Raw genomic sequence first — 20,538 nt, forward strand, 5'->3', positions numbered from 1 at the left:
CCTCTCCTAGGGTCACCTGTCTCCTAGGGTTGCCAGGAGGATTTGGAAGTTAAATCAATTCGCGTCAAGTGCTTTGCAAGGTGCCTGGGGCACAGAGAAAGCATCTGGTCAATGTTTGTTACCATCTGGGTGAAAAGGAAAATATGTTAACAGGAAAGCCTTCTAAGTTAAAAATGACAATTCTTCACGATGGTCTGCTTCTTGGCCACGCGGAGAAAAACACATTTATCCTGACCAGGAGAGGTCCAGAGCAGGAGTGAGAGCAGGAGAGCAGAGTGAGCGGGCGGCCGGGACTAGAGATGAAAGGGCAGGGCTTGCATTCTGTCCCCCTCATTGTCCCGCCACCCCTCCCCGTGCATCCAGGGCCCCGGAACCTCCCCGGGGCCTATCTCATTTCCCAGCAGCCAGCGCCCCAGCCCCCACCCCGGTCGTGGCTCTCCACCGGGGCACCCAGCGCTGGACTCCCAGGCCTCCGTAACCCGATCTGCCCTAGTCTGCTCCACACCTGGGGCCGGCTTCAGCCGGCTGAAAGACAGCCTGGAAAGCTGAGGGGTATCATTGTGTCTGGCCAGCCCAGCCGAGTGTCCACACCCCGCGCTCGCCGGCCTCCCAGCACCGGGCCAGGGGTTTTCATTTCATACATCATCAGTCACATCTTGCCGAAGCGATTTTGACCAAGTCAGCATGTGTCTCGAAGGCAATAAAAAAAAAAAAGAAAAAGAACAGAATCCTGCTGACGCTCACATTCGGCAGGAGGCAGGGAGCCCATCCTCACCGGCAGGACTCTCGTACCACCTGTCCTGGAGGAAGTTCAGCAGGCCAGGGGGCTCCCTGTGGGCACCGTCCCCAGCCGAGGCCGTCTGGGAGCTGACGACCAGGGCCTCAGACCCCAGCAGGGAGTAGGGGGCCAAGAGCCTCCTCATGCGCTGGCTTTAAAATCCTCACGTGCAAATCCTTGTGTGCGTGTCCACTTGCCCTGGAGAGGAAATTATTTTAGCACACCTGTAATGAAATGTTGCTTTCCATGCAGATCTTTCACTGCACTGGACATACAGACCCAACTTGCTTAGTCTGGGGTTTTCTTTGCACAATTTTTTAAGCAGAGGAATAAAATACTAAACTTCTTCAATCCGTCTTACATACATGTGGCAGTAGCCACAGTTGCAAATGGGAAATACAGACACGGACAGACACACACACACACACACACCCCAGAGAAAGCTGATCTCTGGATCTCTGAAACAGCTAGGAGGAAGCTTGGTTTTATCACGAGCGTGGCTTCTATTTCTCCCTCAGTCAGAGGAGCTGGTTTTGAGCATTTACTAATCCCGGTTCAGCTTCGGAAGGACCCCTTTCCTCCTTCCCTCAGTCGTGAGTGAGAGCAGCTGACGAGTTTGAAGCCAGGCACCTGCTGCACCCTACACCGCCTCAGCCCACATCACCCTCCCGCATGCAGGGCGCTGCTCGACCTCTCCGGCCACGGAGCAGACCGAGATTCTGACAGCAACTTGCCCAATGTCCCACAGCTCATTCGAGATGGAGCCATTATCCGAAGCTGTCTACACAGCCCAGGTTCTTCAACACCTGGTGGTTTAGCCATCTGGGAGCAGATCGTTTTTCCCCCTTGCTTGATCAGAAGGCAGCGCCTCTCCATCCCGGCTGTGCACACAAATTCCTGGGGAGCTCTTGAAATGCAGATGTCCACTTAGCGGGTCTGGTCTGGGTGGGCTCCAAGATTCTGCGCTTCTACTCAGGGGTGCTGATGTCGCTGGTCTGAGGACCACATGTGGGGAAGCAAAGTTGTGAAATCACAGCTAATGTTCCTCCTCTTCCGCTGTAGGAGACCCTGCTTGTGACAGACATGACAACAGGAGACAGATCGCAGGCCTAGATATAACAGGGAGGGCTGGGGAGAGGGTGACCTGGAAACCACATTCCCATGGCATCCAGGAATTGTATTCTAGGGGTGTCTGAGTGCCTCAGTCTGACCCTTATAGAATCTTGACTTCAGTTCAGGCCACGATCTCAGGGTCGTGAGATCGAGCTCTGTGTCCAGTTCTTGTGCTGGGTGTGGAGCCTGCTTGGGATTCTCTCTCCCTCTCCCTCTGCTCCTCCCCCACTCTCTCTCTCTCTAAAGAAAACAAGCAAAACAAGTGAGGGAACAAACACATTCTAAAAAAAAAAAAAAAAAAAAGAATCCTATTCTAAGGTTACCACCCAGTTCTGATTTTCAAGAGAAGCTGAAAATCTGTTCGTATGTGACAACTGTCTACGTGTGTTGGCAACTAATTCAACTTGTTTAACTACTAGACCAAAGAAAACCCATCTACCAGTCAGATTCTGGACTCCAGCGTACCTCCGGCCTTATAAAGGGCTCTGCTGGGCTTGGAGGGTGTATCAGGCCTCCCCACCCCCCAAACCGAAAGACCCCAAGGTCTGTGCATTTCAAAGCAGCTCCATTTAACACACTATTCATGGAGCACTCAGTGAGTGAGAGAGGTGGGAAAGACCTACCACCCTCCCCACCAGACCCTAACCCTCCCCACGGTCCCCTTCCCACTGACACTCCTGCTATTTGGCCCTGGTAACTGATCTTTCCATAAACTTGCTCTCCCCACAGCTCGGAAAATTCACCCACAAACATCAACATCCAGAATTCTTCCTCGAGGAGGCAGAGTCTTCATGGATGTTGCTCCTAAGTGTCTCCCACCTCCACGCTGCGTCTGGGAGCCCTTCTTTGCGTCCAGGGAATCTCCCATCTTGGAAAGTGGAGCCTGTCCCCCCCCCCCCGGCCCCCACAGGAGCTGCACTCAGAGATACACTGTCACAGCCTGCTTTGCAACTAGAGCACGTGAGCAAGTCCCAGCCCATCAGACGCTGCTGGTCTGTGCCTGGACCACTCTGCAGAGCCCCCCAGCCTGCTTCTCTGGCCTTCCAACAAGTTCCGTGAGCCCCTCAAGATCCTCTGGTGAGCTCCTTTCCTGTAACACTCAGCCCCAGATGGCTTCTGTTGCTTGCAGCTCTGAACCCTGCGGGATACAGCAATAGGGAGCTGGAAGGGGCCATCGAAATCCTGTCAATCTAAAGTGTACAGACCTTCCCTTTTTTTCAGCAGCTGAAACTTTTGATCAAGGAAGTTTTCACAGATGCTCAGTGCAGAAGACAGAGCTTCTGTGGTTAAACAGGGCAAGAATGGAGCTAGAGTTGCTACATTTAACAAATAAAAACGTAGGCTGCCCAGTTACATTTGAATCTCAGATAAATAATGCATAATTTTTAGTCTAAGTATGTCCTATGCTTTGAGACATACTTATGCTAAAAATTTATTTCTGGGGATCCCTGGGTGGCTCAGCGGTTTAGCGCCTGCCTTCGGCCCAGGGCGTGATCCTGGAGTCCCAGGATCGAGTCCCACATCAGGCTCCCTGCATGGAGCCTGCTTCTCCCTCTGCCTGTGTCTCTGCCTCTCTCTCTCTCTCTCTTTCTCTCTCTCTCTCTCTCTGTCTCTCATGAATAAATAAATAAAATCTTTTAAAAAAATAAAAATAAAAATTTATTTCTTTGTTTATTGAAAAAGATGTTCAATAGTTGAAGCCACCTTGTACTGAGTTAGTCAGTTACAGCTCAAATCCTGCAAATGTGTGGTTCCTGCCCTTCATCTTGAAGATGGAGAAATTGAGACCCAGAGAAACCCTGGGGGCGGGGGGATGGGCGGGGGTGCAAGGTCTCCCAGTGAGTCAGGGCAGAGCTGTCATTCAAATTCGAGCTCCTGGCTCCCAGGGTCTAGGAGGTCTTCACTCCCCCACATCATGCACTTCTCCATCTCTGTTTCTTCTTCTTTCCCTTGCCTCACTGTGTTCCTGCCCCCTTTTTTTTTTTTTTTAACATTCTTTCTTCTACTTTGAGTTTTATCTTTCTTGCCTCCCCCTTGGTAAACCCTCATTCTGAAAAAAAGTTAGTCTTGACTCATGTAAAAAGATAATTTGGAAAGATGAACAGATTTGAGCTCATCTTGCATATGATGCAAAGAATAATGAGGGTCAGCAGTGATGACGCTGCTATCTGGTGCTGGGCACACCGCAGATTATCTCGAATCTTCTAACAGCCCTAAAATTAGATGCTCCGTCTCTCATTTCACAGATGAAGCTATCAAGGCACAGAAGTCAAAGAGCTGGGCCAGGACAAAGGGCAATGCCAGCATTCAGACCCTGGGGAACCTGCTTCTGACTCCCTTATTTCTTCCAGCCACACCTCTCCATATAAAGCCAGCCACAATTTTTATTTCCATGGCTCACACGATGACTGACCACTGAGTAAGGTTGCCAGATTTAGCAAATCAAAATATAGGACACCCAGTTAAATTTGAATTTCAGATAAACAATGACTAATTTTTAAATACAAGTATGTTCCAAATTGTGTGGGACATGCTTATGCATACTTACCACCACCCGAAATATATAGTTACATGTCTATTGGTTTATTGTCTTTCCCTCACAGGAAAGTAGGCATGGATTTTGGTCTGATTTGCTCATTCCCGTAAACAGAGCCCAGAGAGCATCTTGCGCGTAATAGACGCTCAACAAATATTTGCTGAGTGAATGAATGAACTCCCTGAGAGCACATCTTAGTTTCTGTCTGGAGCATTGCCTGACTCAGAATCAGGAGCTGGGATGGTCACTGATACCCTATCATGGAGGCACTGAGTGACAGTGGGCATGCCCCTGAGGGGCTCATCATATAGCCCAGTGTCACTGGGGCGATCAGGTGACAAAACGGCCCTGATGGTTGGATCTAGATGAGAACGGCCATGTGTTCAGGTGTTCAGGTGTGGCCAGGGAGAGGCTGAGAACAACAGGTGGGAAGGCTTCTCTGAAAAGGTGAGGTCTGAGAAGCCAGGCATGTGACCCACAGGGAAAGGGGGCTCCTGGTAGAGGTAACTGCCACTGCAAAGACCCTGAGGTGAATCCCAAGAGCATCTGGTCTACTTGACTCCAGTAACACCTTCTCACTCCAGCTTTTCCTGGGGCCCGATGGTTCCCTGTGCCCAGATCCCCAGACACAGGTGTCTTTATGACACCACCACATTCTTGGGGTGGCTTGAGTGGGTGCTTAATTCTTACAGCCAAATTAGCCCAAAGTCTGAGCCTGTGCCCCTGTCCTGCAGCAGAGCCCAGACGTGGGCATTGCTGCATGTACGTCCACTCTGGGCTGAAGCTCAGGGTCCTCATGGGCCAGACCCCGGCCACCTTCGAAGAGCGTGCTCCCAGGAAGCTATCTGCAGTTTCAAAACCAGGAAGCGTGATGTTCCCAGACATCAAAGAGGTTGCAAAGATCGCAGTCACCTCAGACCTAGACCTCTTCCGGAAGCTGCTATTTAGATACCAAGTCTGAGGATTTTTCTTCAGGGCTCCCATGAATGGTAGAAGCCACCGCCCCCACCTCCATGTCCCGGCTGTCATCGGTCCCGTGTCCCTCCATGTCTCTGGCACTATGGCCCTGATTTTGTTTTTATGGGGTAATATTCTTTGATTCCCAAATGCCTTGTGGGAACTTGCTGGAGGTTGGGGGTGGGAGCCAGAGAAACAAAAGGATGATTTACAGGGCTTCAAAAGCTTCATTATAACCAGAAAATTTAATTACAGACGTTTGGTTGTTTCGTTTCCATTTTTGAAGGAGGAAAAAAAAATCAATTGAGTGTGGCCACACTGAGTCGCTCTTAGAGGTTAGTTCAAGGCATGTGTGACTTCTGAAATCCTTGTTGGCGTTCAGCGATAAACAGGCTGAGAAGATGAAGCTGTCCCGTGTTTAAACAGGGGTCAGTCTCTGAGGCAGAATTTTTATAGATGAAACAACGGAATGTGACTCACAGAGGTTTTCTTGTCCAAATGGCCCCGTGTAGACCCAGATCTCCTCACTCAGGAACTGAACCCGAAAACACACAGGAAGGTGGAGGTAGCCAGAGATGAGGGGGAGCTAGATCCTTTTCTGCAGCTGGCTTCCGAGGAGCCACCTGGAAGCTCCATTCTCCAGTTGAGTTTGATGTTGTGAACATCCCCTCCCCGCCTCTGCTATCTCGCTGCCCGGGCCGCCTTTCCTCTCCTTTCCTCTTTCTGTCCATTCATCAAATGTGCACACGCAGTACTTGGAAAAAGGACTTCCTGGTCAGGTCAGTTCAAGAAATGATGAGCTGGAGAAAGACAAACAGGTTTCTTCACTTCGGAGCTTCCCAGTCTTTAATTAGAGCACAGTGTTTCCCTGGGCTGTTGCATTAAGTCAGGAGTGCATCCGGTGCCAAGGATACGAGCCCAGACCCAAGAGGGAGTCCTGTCCAGGCAGTGCTGGGTCCAGGGGCACACAGGGCGACCTCGTCTTCGTGGCCCCATGCTCTCTGTCTCTCTAGCTCTGTCTTTTGACTTGGCATCTGGCTGAATGTTGGCTTCGCTATTTCCCACCACAGACTGGCCTCCTTTGCATGGCAGGGAGACTCAGCCACCGACTGTTCCAGATGGACCGTGCTGGCTGGTGACCATGATGGAGAGGGAGAGCTTCTTGCTTCCAAAAAAAGGACGTCCAGGTCGTGGGCCAGGGAATGGAGCACTTGAGTTTCCTGGTCTAGGTCACCTGCCCACCCCCAAGTCAGGTTGGAGGTCAAGGTGACAGGTCACCTTCCCCGGAGGCTTATACCATGGGGCAGAACCAGGAATGCCAGGGTGTAATTCAGTCTAGGTCTGAGCATCAGGGGGGCAATGGTGTAAGCCCTGGTGCAAGTCTGAAAGCCCGAGAGCCAGCAGCGTAGATGTCCAAGGGCAGGAGGAGACAGGTGTCCCAGCTCAGACAGAGACGTCGAATTGGCCCTTCCTCCACATTTTCACAGTACTTAGGCCCTCAGCGGATGGGATGGCGCCCACCCACATTGATGAGGGCAGTCTTCTTTACTCCATCCACCAATTCAAATGCTAATCTCTTCCAGAAACACTCTTCCGGACACACCCAGAAATAATGTTCTAGCAGCCAGCTGGGCATCCCTCAGCCCAGTCGAGGTGACACCTAAAATTAAGGATCACGGGGAGGGGGGGGTAAGACGGCCCCACCCCACACTTCTACGAGCATGTGGTGGGTGAGTTTCGGAACCACTACCCAGGGGCACGAGGATGATTCAGGGGCCATCCGTGTCTTGGGGGGAAGGAGAGCCACAATCGTGGTGGCGTGAACACTGCCGTGGCGGGAGAACCGCGCCTCCTACTCGTCCACCGCTTTCCAGCTGTTGGCCGACCAGGAGGGGTAGAGAGTCATGACACCCCTTTCGTGCCAGGACATGTCAAGGGGAAGGGCAAGGGAAGACCACATGTCATCAGCTGGCACAGGGTCACACAGGCACGCTTGGCTAACCCGGGAGTATTTCTGGCTGGCCCCTTGTGGCTCCTGGTAGACAGGAAGGCGAGAGAAAGGAGACTGGGTCAGCAACCAGCAGCATCTGCCCTGTACGCCATGGCCTGACTCGGTTCACCCTCCTGACATCCTCTAGAGGTGGCAACTATCGACATCTAGTCGAGGGACTAGATCAGAGGTCCGCATACTACATCCTGCGTGCATATGCGATCGCCTATTTTAGTTAATAAAGTTTTATTAACACAGCTACGGCCGCACGTTTACATCTTATCTAGGCCTGCCTTCATGTGTCACGGCAGCGTTGAGCTGCTGTGACGGAGACTGTACAATTCTGCAGAGTCAGAAGTATTTACAATCCAACTCTACAGAAAACGTTTATGGACCCGGGCTAGGAACCCTGGCTACTCGAAGTGCGGTGGGGGGACCAGCAGCATCGCGATCGCCAGGAACAGAATCTGGGGCCAGCGGAGCAGAACACGTGCTTACTCACTGCAGGAGCCTGCCCCTTCCCGAGTCTCCAGTTTCCCACCTGCAGGATGGGCACGATCGTCCCTCTCATCTATCTGCCTCACGTTGCCTGGAAGCATCAGAGAGGCAGTCCGTGGAAGTGCCTGGCGGATGAGAACCACTTGAGAAAGGGCAACAAGTCACTGGTACTGGTCTTCACATCACTGTCACAATCCACTCTCAGGAATTCCTCGGAGGGGGACAAAAAAAGACAGGCTCCTGCACGCTCCTGGTTGCTGGGCCCTGATAAGAAAGCGGCCACAACACCAATCCGGTACCGGATTCTCTTTGGGGCTTTTCTTTGACATCACACAGAAATGTTTTAGTCCTCCTATTGCTCTGTAGTTTTCTGGCTACTTCTTGGGTATTTGCACAAGAGGATCACGTTTTTCCCCAAATTGAGTCCCAAGCAGTAAGGTTGGTTCCTTTGACCTGTGTTTAGATGTGCTCATGAGCCTACTACGTACACAAAGACACTTGTGAGCTGCATCAGGCCCTGCACAGCAGGGAGAGCCTACAGCCTGCTGGGCTCACCCTTCTGGAAATGTGGAGGAGGAGTCCACAGGTCACATGAGATGAGTTTCCGAACCTAGTCATCCTTAGAACTTCATCTTTGCTGGCACATAAAATAATAGAATTAAAAACTAATTTCAAAACCCAAAGATTTAAAAATGGCCTTTTTCGGTGGGGGGGCAGGGGGGCATCCATTCCAGAGCATAGGTGGTGCTGAACTTCTCTGATGTCCCAGGAAGCTGGCCACAAAAGTTCCCATCCCCCACAACACACAGGAAAGCTCCATTTTGGGGCCATTCTCCCTGTTTCCGGAAGGTTCTGGAGGTTTACCACAAAGGCCCCTGCCTGTTTGGAGCTTCTCAGCAGCAGAAAATTACTAACCACAAAGCTTTCAGGACAGACATTTAGAATCAACCCAAAGATACTCCTCTTTCACGGGCTTCTGCCTCCAGATAATTTCTCACAGTCCAGTCCCACACCATTCCTCGCAGACGGGATCAGCATCCAAACCCAGGATTTTTTTAAGAATTCAGTATACATTAATACGATCACCTTGAGCCTGTGCAGGATGAGGAGCTCCAGTTAGCTAGGGACTTTCGGAGGCTTTTAATAGGAAACATTTGTGCCAAATAAAAGGGCTTCTCCTTGTGTTTTGCTTTAGTTGTAAATTATCTCCTCCAAGGATCCATCCAGAAATCTCTGCGGAGGGTGAACTCTGCAGCATGGCTGGATTGAGATTTGTTGCTTGGTGCAGATAGATTTTCAGTTGCTGCATCCAAACCGCAATGGGGGTGGGGGGGAGGACAATAAGAACAGAACTCCTTTTGTTCTGATTAAACTGTTTTTAATGGTCCCTTCTAGTCTGGGCCTTGGTGGATGTCTCAACAAGGCCACTCATTGAGACGTCCTTGAAAGAGGCAAGTGGAGCAGAGCACAGGGGAACCCTCAGAGGGGGCCGACGGCCCTTTGCTCAGCCTTGGTGGTCCTGCCACAAAGGAAACTGGGCTATTTTATGTGTTGTCTAAGATGGAAAAGGGGAGGGGGTGGCAGGAGCAGGACGGTCCCACAAATTTCCGTAATTAGTGCTTGCAAAGTGTTAGGGCTCACACACACACACATACAGGGTGACATCAAAAGTCATCCTGGAGGGACAGGGGTTCCCAAAAGCTGAAAACCCAGAAGCTGGTGGAGCCTATCCACTAAATGGAACAGCATGTGTTCCTCTGGCCCGAGAACTCAGACTGCATTAAGGGAGTCACAATTCTGACCACTTTGCTCTTCATCTGGAGGCCTGGGGAGTCGCTCTCGTTCGCGCAGAATCCAGAATACAGGAGAGAAGAAACACAGTGAGCACCCCCCACGGCGCCAGTGTGCATCCCGCTCAGCACCTTTGTTAAAAACCCAGGACCCACAGTGTCCATCCTGGGAGGGTCTCCCAGATGGCATGGGAAGGATATGGTCCCCGTAAGAACAGGGACCAAAGAGATATGGAAATGCAAGCTGTGATTTAGCCCTTGGAGAAAGTTTCCCCGCTTTTAGCTTTAATACAATTGACTTAGTATCAACTAATGAAAGATCACGATTGGGCAATGACTAAAAATGACACATGAAGTCGAAGAGATTTGTTCCTTTTAATTCAAACCTTTTCATACGTATTCAAGGAATCTGAAAAGAGAAAAGACAGAAATGTGTGTACACGTGTAAGCACGATTTTAAATGTGTTTAAGAGTTCTTTGCTTTTCTAAAGAACACACGTGGGTTCCTCATATTAGTGAAGTCTAGATCAGTGGTTCTCACCCGGGGCAGTCCTGCCCACCCCACCCCCAGGGTGCATGTGTCAATGTCTGGGGACAGTTTTAGTGTTCCCAACCGGGGGAGAGTATTACTGGCATCCGGGGAATGGAGGCCAAGGGTGCTAATCGATATCCTACCATGTCCGGGACACTTTCCTACGACAGACACGGACCCAAACTGAATGTTCATAATCCCGAAGCTGAGAAACCCGGGGCCTAGAAGAAAGTGACCCAGACCCCAGTCAAGCCCCCCACCTCTGTCACCAGGTTAGAAGGATCCCGATCCTCATTTAGCTGAAGGTTAGGAAAGATCGAATTGCTTTCTGACCAGTGGAGGCACAATTTCTCCCAAATGCGTTAGAACAACAAGGGGGACTGCAGCTCTTTGAAGCAAGGGCTTGGGGGTTAGTCTTTATTTGGCACTAAATCATCTAAAATTGCATGGGGCGATGGACTACAATTCAAGTTATATTACTAATCAATCTTTCAGTGGAATAAATCATGTGGAATGATATTCTATTAAATCTGTAAGTAATTAAAGGTCACGCGGACTTCACGGGGAAAATTCTGGACTTTCATCAAGTTTCCCTCATGCTCACCACCCCCCTCAAAAAAAAACACACCTGCTTCTATCACAGGGGACTGTCTGGAGGTAGAACATGCTTATTATTTGACATAGTGATTTATTAATCACGTCTATTTTTCTCCAGGAAGTAATGGGAAGGGGCTGATACCAAAGAACTTTGAACGGAGATCTGGATGCTATGTAGAGTCCACATCCCATGGTTTGCATCTTGGCTCTGCCGGCTGTGACCTTGGGCAGCTGACCCCCTCCCACCGAAACTTGGGTTGCCTCCTCTGTAAAAGGGGGAAAAAATAGTTCCTTCCTTGTAGGGTTTTCACCAAGACAGAATGAGATCATGGATTGTATCGTTCAGCACACTCCCTGGACCCTGAGATTCCTGGCCCTGGACCCAGGAGGTGTTAGCTACCTTGATGGTCCAGCTCTGCCCCTCTGCAAGAAGCCTGGAGCAGCGAGGCCCCCCCCCCCGGCAAGTGTCCTTGGGGTACCCTGCCTCTCTGCACCATGTAATTATATGGGCCCTTAGGACGTTTGTGATTGGAGTCTGAACTTCCCTTGAGATTGGAAGCTCCCTGAGCACCCAGCAGGTCTCAGCACCTGGCCCAGCACACAGTAAGAGCTCAAAAAGTGCTTGTGAGATGAATGAAGGATGAAGAGAGTATTTGACCAATGCCAAGAGCCTGGATTTCTAGTCCTTTCTCCACAACGCAGTAGCTGTGGACTTGGAGTAACAAAAACAACAGGCTTCTCTTTTCTCCTGCACGTCTGAGCCATCAACAAATCCTACTGCTTCCACCTTTGAGGTAGATTCCAATTCTACCCACTTCTCCCACCTGCAGCTGGATCCAGGCCACCACCACCTCTGCTTGGACCGTGGCCATGGCCTCCCCGCTGGCCTCCTTCAAAGCCCCACAGTCCACAGTTACCCCCACCTTCTGGCTGCCTTTACCACTCTTGCTCTATGCCCTGCGTTCCAGCCACCCACCCTCCTCCACGCTATCGGCATGGTGCCTTCTACTCTGCAGCCCTACACATTGAGGCCACCATCCCCGTGTCAGTCACTCTCAAAATCCACTTTAGTAAAAGTTCTTCAGGAAGCTCGTGACACTGATCTACAAACTGAGACTCCTTCACATTACACCCCTTGGCTTCAATACTTTCTTTTTCCCTTCTTTCCCATGGACTGTCTCCCTGGTGACCAGAGGTTTAGGGGTATTCTCTGTTATTCCTCCACTATTTTTCCCTCTATGGGTGCCTTTGAAGCTAGAGGTCAACCTCTGACTGCCTGAAATCTGAGCTTTGTCCAGCATCAAGATACACACCAGCGGGATCCATGGGTGGCTCAGCGATTTAGCACCTGCCTTCAGCCCAGGGCGTGATCCTGGAGTCCCAGGATCGAGTCCCACATTGGGCTCCCTGCAAGGACCTGCTTCTCCCTCTGCCTGTGTCTCTCTCTGGTCTCTCATAAATAAATAAATAAAATCTTAAAAAAAAAAAAGATACACACCAGCATTCTCTTTTAACCTCATTTTTCCTATTACACATAACAATAACCAAGGGATTACATATTTTGCTTTTTTCTTGTTAGTTTGCCTTTCCTTACGTATCCTATGACCCAACTCTCCAAAAAGAGTTGGATCCAACTCTGAATTCTGTTGCTTTTACCTTTAGCAACTGATTACAGTACAGAAGCTGCTCTGTTTGATGGGTGACTGCGTGGCCATAATCCTCAGGCTTCCACTGCTCTCTTTTCAAATCACACGTTCTCATGAAACAGGGTGAGGTGGACAAATCCCACTTCTGACACCAACTGTGATCTCTTTCTTCTCTAAATGTGTGTTTTTTTTCTACCCCAACCAATACTCCAATTCTCTGGACACCAGTTGGATGTCCTGCAGTTCAATTCAATTCTGATATTACCTAGAGTTAACATAGACCCCACAGGACAAGGGCTCGGTCCCATAGGACTGTGTGCCAACATCAGGTGCCAATTGCAAGTCCTGGGCCTCCCATACTTTTGACTGACCAGCTATAAACTGGAGGAGGGGGGGGCATGACACCCCTCCTCAGGTTTAATGATTTGCTATAATTACTCACATAACTCAAGGAAGTACTACTTATATTTACTGCTATATTATAAGGCATATTACAAAGAATGCAAATGATCAACCAGATGAAGAGGTAAGTAGGGCTGGAAGCATCCCAAGCCCAAGAGCTTCTGTTCTTGTGGAATTGGGGTACATAATGCCCCCAACATTATGGTGGATGTGTTCAGCAACCCAAGAAGCTCCCTGACACCATCATTTAGGGTTTTGTATGGGGATTTCATCACATACATATGACCAATTTTAATTTATTAACTCAATCTCCCACCCCTCTCTCCTCCACTCAGATTGGGGGTTGGAGCTAAATGTTCCAAGTTTCTAATCACGATTTGATCTTTCTGGTGACCAGCCCCCATCATGAAGCTATTTAGGGATCTGTCGAGAGTAGCCTCATTAGAACAAAAGATGTTCCTATCACTCATTAAATTCCAAAGGATTTGGGAGCACTGTATCATGAACCAGAGCCAAAGACCAAATATTATAACAAAAGACGCTCCTATCACCCTATTACTCAGGAAATCACAAAGGTTTTAGGATCTCTATTGCTAGGAACTGGGGATGAAGGCCAAATATGTATCTTCCATTATATCACAGCCCCTCTCCCCCAACCACCTCTTAGCTTCATGCTACTACCATTATCTATATTTTTTATTCATCTGCTATGTGTTATCTTTCTCTCCCCATGGGATTGGCAACTTTACCTTCTTTATCACTATATTCCTCATGCCTAGAAGAGTGCCTGGCCCATTGAAAAAAATCCCAATAAGTATTTCTTGAATGAATGAACAGATTGATTTAAAATAATTGATGGTTGATGAATGGTGAAGAGCTTGGGTTCTAAAGCCAGACTGCCTGGGTTCAAATCCTGGCTGCTACCCATCCTAGGTGAATGTCTCAGGGTACATGATTTGGGGCATATAAGCCTCAGTTTACTTATCCACAAAGTGAAGATCAGCTGTATCCAACCTTGGGGTTGCTGCAAGGATTAAATGATGCCCACGTTATGTGCCGACCTAGCCTAGTGCTTGCACGTCCCAGACATTCAGCGACTACTTATAGGATGAGCTCACCTCTTGCATTAGTACAACATGTACCCATTTTCAAAACACCCTTGCACTCTTCCCTTTTAACCGATTCAGGCTCAACCATCTGGAATTGCTGATATCTGGCCATTTTTGACTTACAAAAACAGCAGTTCCAGAGGGTTTGGTCCAAATAGGTAGGCAGGAGCATTCTATTACTGATCCTGTTTTGCACGTAAGTAAAATCACAGTGAGGCCAAAGCCAGGGACCTTTCCCCAGGCCGCACAACTGGGAAACCCTGGAGCCAGTCTGAGTCCAGAACTTCTGCGGGGTGTTCTAGCTGGGACCCTTCCAGTCTTCAGAAGCTGGCATGTGATGCCAAGAGAACTTCAAAATCCCTTTGTTCTGCCCTGGTTGCAGGAAAGAGGCACGATTTAGGGGTGGGGGCAACAGGGGGAGGGCCATGGCAGGAACCACTTTCCCGCTGAGCAGGAAATGAGCTCATTCTGTGATAAGAGTTGTTCCTACCCAGCCCCCAGAAGAGCCCCATCCCCTGAGAGTATCACCCGCTCTCCTTCCTCCCCTCCCCCTCTTCTCCTTCCTCTTTGCTTCTCGTTCCTTCCTTCCCTCCTTCTTGCTTCCTTCCTTCTTCCTTCTCTCTTCTTTCTTCATTTTTTTAATTAAACAATGACAGGATTCCTTTCTAGTGGTTTCACAGGCGTGAAATCACTTAGCAACCTTAATTATTTTCAACTTACTAACTTCCTGGGGTTGGGGGGAGCGGCCGAGCCCCCAGTGGGTGAAATGCCTTGCTGGTTAAGCTGCTCAGAAGCAGGGTCTGGAGCAAATGAAGCGTTTGACCAAATACTTCTCATATTTTCCCTCTCCCTGGTAAGCGCTTTTGTTTGGAGTGAACTTTTTTTTCTCCCCCTGATAAACATGAGTGACTACAGTTGACTGCAATTTTTTCAGCTGGCTGTAGCTTCAAAGGTTTGCGGGTTTCGAATTCCAGGCTTTTAAATTACGGTTTTTTTCCCCCCTTCTCAGACACACCTATAACAGATAGTAGAAATATGAACTTCATCTTCAAATAAAAGAGAAAAAAGGAGGTTGTTGGCAGTAGTTCTCAGTGTGGTCAAATCGGCATGGATGGTTTCCAGGGGTGGAAACCCCGTAGATCATTGCAACCCTGAGCAGTGACAAGGGGACCAGAGTTGCCAGACCCTATCCCACTGGGACCAAATAATCACAGGAAACGAGTACTGAGCCCTGACCATGAGTGCTTTGTGGAGACATAAAGTCACTGGCCTCAAACCGCCCTAGGAGGCGGGTGCCAGGACTACTGAGGGAGAAGCCGAGGCACAGAGAGGTCAAGCAACTGATCCTGGGTCACACAGCTCCACAATGAAGCTGAACCCGAACATGATTTGACTCCCAAGCCGCCTGCCTCCCCAAAGTCACTCCTTGTACCGAAGGACTAACGCTCTATGAGCAAGCACCTATAAATCAAGACTAATAAAATGCCTACTTTGAAGTGCTGCCATGGTGATTCAATGAGATAAAGGGCATGAAAGATTCTGGTACGTGATTCCTTAAGAAACATTCGCCCATTTCCTGCCTCTCCCAGCTGGCAAGACACATTTGTAAATACCAAAGACAAAGATTCAGACAGATTAGGTTCAATTTGAGCACTCATCACTGAGTGGCCACGTGATCTTGAGTGAGTCACTTAACCCTTGCTGGGCGTCAATCTTCCTCACCTGGAGAATGGAGCCAAGGGCAGTGCCTACTGCTCGGGCTGGCTACGGCGAGGGTACAGGAGGAAGACCTGGCAGTCCCTGTGGTTTTAGAAGACAGTAGCCAGCTGGTGACCTTACAGGGCATGGCTTGACCTGGAGAACACAGGCGCCGTGGGGCCTGGGGAGGTGGGAGACCTGGGACGCCACCTGGAGGGAGCCCCAAGGTGACTCTGCACCTTTGCTTTATGCCAGGTGCTGAGCTAAGCTCCACTCAGGAACTGACCCAGGACATTTGCTCTGATTCTCATTTAAACCGCGCAAAAAGCCCAGGGAGCGAGGTCCAGGGATGAGACCTGAGGCTCAGAGAGAAGTCCCTTCCTCGGCTGGCCACGCAGGGGTGTGGCAGGAGGAGACCGTGGGGCCCCTTCCCTGCCCCAGCTGCCCATCACACCCCCGGGCACCGGGCCTCCCGCATTTCCACTCATCAAAGGCCTAGCGTCCACTCTTCTGGGTTGGCTGCTGAGTGACCTCAGAGCCTCACCAGGCAGCACAATCGCGACATCCTTACCGGGCCCCTTAGCTGTTTAGAAAGGACTCAAGGAGAAGAAGACTTTGGGGAAACCGCTGGGATTCTTCGGTGGCTACACCCTCGGGACACAGTTGGCAGCCTCGCCGTCAGAGGTGAACTCGGGTCAGGGTTCTTAAAAAAAACTCAAATCCCACAAAGTGGCCGGGCTGCAACCTGTGCGGATGTGTCCCCACCCCCGCCCCCAGCAGAAAGAAGCAAATCCCCGAATTCTTAAAGCCCTCCCAAGAGCGCTGGACTGGTGGGATCTTCCAACCTCCTCCCTGGCGCCCCGAGACCAGGCAATTCTTTGTCATGTTAATGAATCATTTTAATAGGGAGTTTTAACAGAAACATTCATCACCTTTTGTACAACGCGGCTTTTCTTTTTTGTTTGATTTAAATGGTTAAGTAGGTAATAAATGCCTATCAGCTTCTCCGCTATAGGCTGGTAATCCCTCCAAGCCGTCAATCATCCCAAAGATTAGTATTGTCCTGATAAATTAACACTTGGAGGAAACGGTAAGCCAGGGTTTGGGGCTGTCTGGCCCACAGGAGCAAGGAAGAAAAATCTGGGTTTTCTTTGAGACGTTAATCTGCTGATCAGTGAGGGTCTGGGTAGAGGAGGGCCCCACTCCTGCCCATCGAGGCTGCGATGCCAAACAGGGATGGTCACTTCTCTCTCCCCGTGCAAAAAGCCCTGCCATGTGCTGGGGACTTTCTAGGCCTGGGGCAACTGAAGAGAAGGAGCCAGATGGCACGCTTGTCTTTACGGAGCAAATGGGCAGCTGAGAGCTGGGCAGAGATGCCCAGTGACCCGACGCTCTGCTTTGTCCTGCTGTGGTTCCACCAGGATGGAACTGGGCAAGGCCTGGCTCAGCTGTGCTCCTGGTGGGGGTGACGTTCATCTGAGAGGCTGGGCTTGCTCTGATGTCCTGATGTGGCCAGGCTGAGCCATGGAACCCCCTTCTCTGTGGGGTGTATGGGGGGGTTGCATTTGTTTCCTGGGGCTACTCTAGCAAAGTACCAAAAGCTTAGATGGCTTACCAGGACACGGCTCTATTCTCTCACAGTGCTGGGGCGGGAAGGCTGAATCAAGGTGTGGGCAGGGCTGCAATCCCCAAAAAAAGCCTTTAGGGGAGGAACCTTCTTCCCCCTTCCCATTTCCAGTGGCCTCAGGCCTTCCCTGCCTTACGCCTGCCTGCCCCCCCCACCTCCAATCTGCCTCCTCTGTCACACCAGCCATCTACATGCCTGGGTCTGAATGTCCTCCTTTTAAGGTCACTGAGCTAGAGCGGGACACCCTACTCTGATATGACTTCATCTTATGACCTCAATGAAGCACGTCTGCATTGACCCTACTTCCAAATGAGGTCACGCTCAAACATCCAGAAGGTCAGAGCTTCAACATCTCTTCGGCAGGGACACAATTCAACCCCTAAGAGGGGGCAGCGGGAGAGATCCTCGTGTGAGACCCGGAGGGCGCCGTGGGGCTCAGCCTCTCTGGCTCACCGCCACTCACCTCCTGGCTCACCTCCGTAGCACCAGGCCTGCCACTGGCCCTCCTCCTCTCCCCTGCTTCCTCCTTCAGCTCCTGGGCCAGGCTGTGTTCAGCTTTGGGACATTCTGGCTGTTGCAGGACCCCCTGGCACCAAGTCAGAGAGAACAAGAGGGGACCGGCTCCAGTCCACCCTCAGGGACTCCAGCTCATGCTCGCAACCCCAGCATGGTCTGGTCGTCCCCCACTTTACATGCACCCCTGCTCCCTGCCAGTCCTCCACATGTGTCCAGGCTGCCTGGGATCCCCCTCCTGTGCTGTGCTCACCTCTCCAACACCCCGACGCCCCCGCACCTGCCCTCCTCCTCAGAGGACGTGGCCTGGGCTGCGGTGGCCCCTCTGCCTTGCAGGTACAGGGACCAAGAAGCACCTGGTTGTTGACATGCTAGCAGCCTCTAGGCTCTGAGTGTCCTTCACACTCCAGAACCTTCCGTGGGACTGTGGGATCGGGCCCAGCCGGGCATTGTGCCCAAAACCACCCCCAAGTTTGGCTTCTTCCCTCTCTTGTCTGGCTGCCCCCGGGCACACATCCTTAGCAAATCACGCGCACATGAATCAGCAGCTACTTCAGGGGGACTCGACCTAATGCAGAGGCTTTTAGCAAGGTGGTTTCAATTTGGGGCTAGGGGTCAATCTGACTGCGTTCAAGTTCTGAGAAGCCAAACGCAGGGGTATTGGAGCATCAATATGTGTACTTTTTTAAAAGATCTTATTTATTTATTTATTTGAAGGAGAGAGAACACGAGCAGAGTGAGGGGCAGAAGGAGAAGCAGGCTCCTCGCAGAGCAGGGAACCCCATGCGGGGCTCGATCTCAGGACCCTGGGATCACCATCTGAGCCAAAGGCAGACACTTAACTAACTGAGCCACCCCGCAGCCCTAATATGTGTGTATTTTGAGTGGCTTTGCTTTGTATTAGTGGAGCCTCACGGGGCTGGTGGATAGACAAAGGACAGGCCTTGACCCACAGGATAAGGAGGTCTCGCCCTCCGTGGGGCCTGAAATCAAGTCCTCTAGGACCGTCAGGATGAATGGGCCCCTTTTCTTGTTAACTTTTTGTTTTGGAAGTAATTTTAGACTTGCAGCAAAATTGCCAGAACAGCACAGAGGGCTCCAGTACACCCCTCGCCCCGCTTCCCCTAAAGTTAGCGTCTCACATAATCATGGTACAGGGGCATCCTTTACAAATTCATACTAGAGACCCAGGGCCAGCAGCTGCTCTTCCCCCAGGGTGAGTGGAGGAGACAGGGAACCAATGCTTCAGGGAGGGGTGACCCTACCTGATCCTCAGGGCAGAGGCATGCCAGGAAGAAGGAACAGCTCATGTGGAGGTTGGGAGCAGAAAGCACAGGCTCGGGGGTGCTGCAGGGTGGGAATGGGTGGGGACACCAGCGAGGGCACAAGGCAGAGAGAGCCGCCACCCCAGCATTTTGGAGATTATGTGCAAACAGGGGATCCCGGGCCACTTCTTAGGACACCCCCATTCCCAGAGTTTACTGTCTTCACTCCAAGGGAGCAAAGGGAGGGGGTAGGGAGTGGATGAGGACAGAGTCAAAGGCAAGACAGAGAAGCAGGGTGTCCAGGACCCATCCCCCTGGGATGGAGTCACCTCCTAGCAGGGGCAGCCTTCGGCCTTCCTGCTGTGGTGAAGGCAGTGACCTTATCACCAGAGGGCTTGGCCGGTTACCTGGGACCCTACATCTTTCTCCCATGCCTCCCAGCAATGCCCAGGTCTGGCACCTTCCTCCCGCCTGCACCAACCCCTTCTAAGTGTCTGGGAAGTTCCCCCCCTCCTCCCCGGCCCCCTCTGTTCCTCCTGCAGTTCCTGAAAGTAGCTTTGTCCCCACTCGGCCTTGGGTTAGCTTCCCTGAGAAAGAAGTCTGTCTCTTTCCTGATAAGGCCTCAGGGGAAGTTTGGACATCTAGGAGGCAAGGTGCTGATCTAATTAGCTGAGTAAAGCAATTGCCACTAAGGTGTGAGTGACAATAGGCCTCACCTGGAGGGGAATGTTTGCAGGGCCACGGAGGAGACTGGGTGAGTTCTGACAGTGTGCCGGGCAGGCGACAGCCACAGCGAATGGGGAGGGGCACACAGGTGGCTGCCCCAGGAGTGCCAGGAACTCCCAGAGGGGCTCACCTGCTTGTTACCTGGAAGTGCAAACGCCCTCCTGGCTTGCTTCCTCACCTTTAGGGACTCTTGGCCGCTAAGGACTATCACAGCCTTGCCCAGGAAGAGTCTTGCCCTTCTGTGGATGGAAGCCTGCCCAGCTTTGTCCCCAAATCATCCCTAGCCGTCCCCGTAGACCTCCAAGGGCACTGCCACTGCCATCCACCAATGACACCAAGCCTACTACCAATGTAGTCAAGGAACAACTGGGGAAAAGGATCACCTGAGGGGCCAGGAGCCATGGACTTCCTAAGATTTTCATGTGAGTTTTCTTTCATTTAAAAATTAAACAGATGTCATAATCCCAATTCCTCTTGTATGCAAGCTAGGTGATCTAAAGCAACAACCATTTGGCCTCTGTGCCTTGATTTCCCCAATAGTGAAGTGATGGGGTTGTGATGATTCCAACGGGATGATGCGCAAGGCATTTTGGAAGCGCTCCATAAGTGTGGGCTCCGGTCCTCCGCAACCTGCTTATGTTGGAGAGTAGGAAAAGAGGGTCAGTTGGCAGGAGAAGACTTGGATATGATCCTTCTGGGGGTCAATGATAGAATATGGGCCAAAATTTAAAACATGCTACTCACCAGCTGTGATCTCAATT

This window comes from Canis aureus, chromosome 26 (assembly GCF_053574225.1).
Source record: "Canis aureus isolate CA01 chromosome 26, VMU_Caureus_v.1.0, whole genome shotgun sequence".
In the NCBI taxonomy this organism is placed as follows: Eukaryota; Metazoa; Chordata; class Mammalia; order Carnivora; family Canidae; genus Canis; species Canis aureus.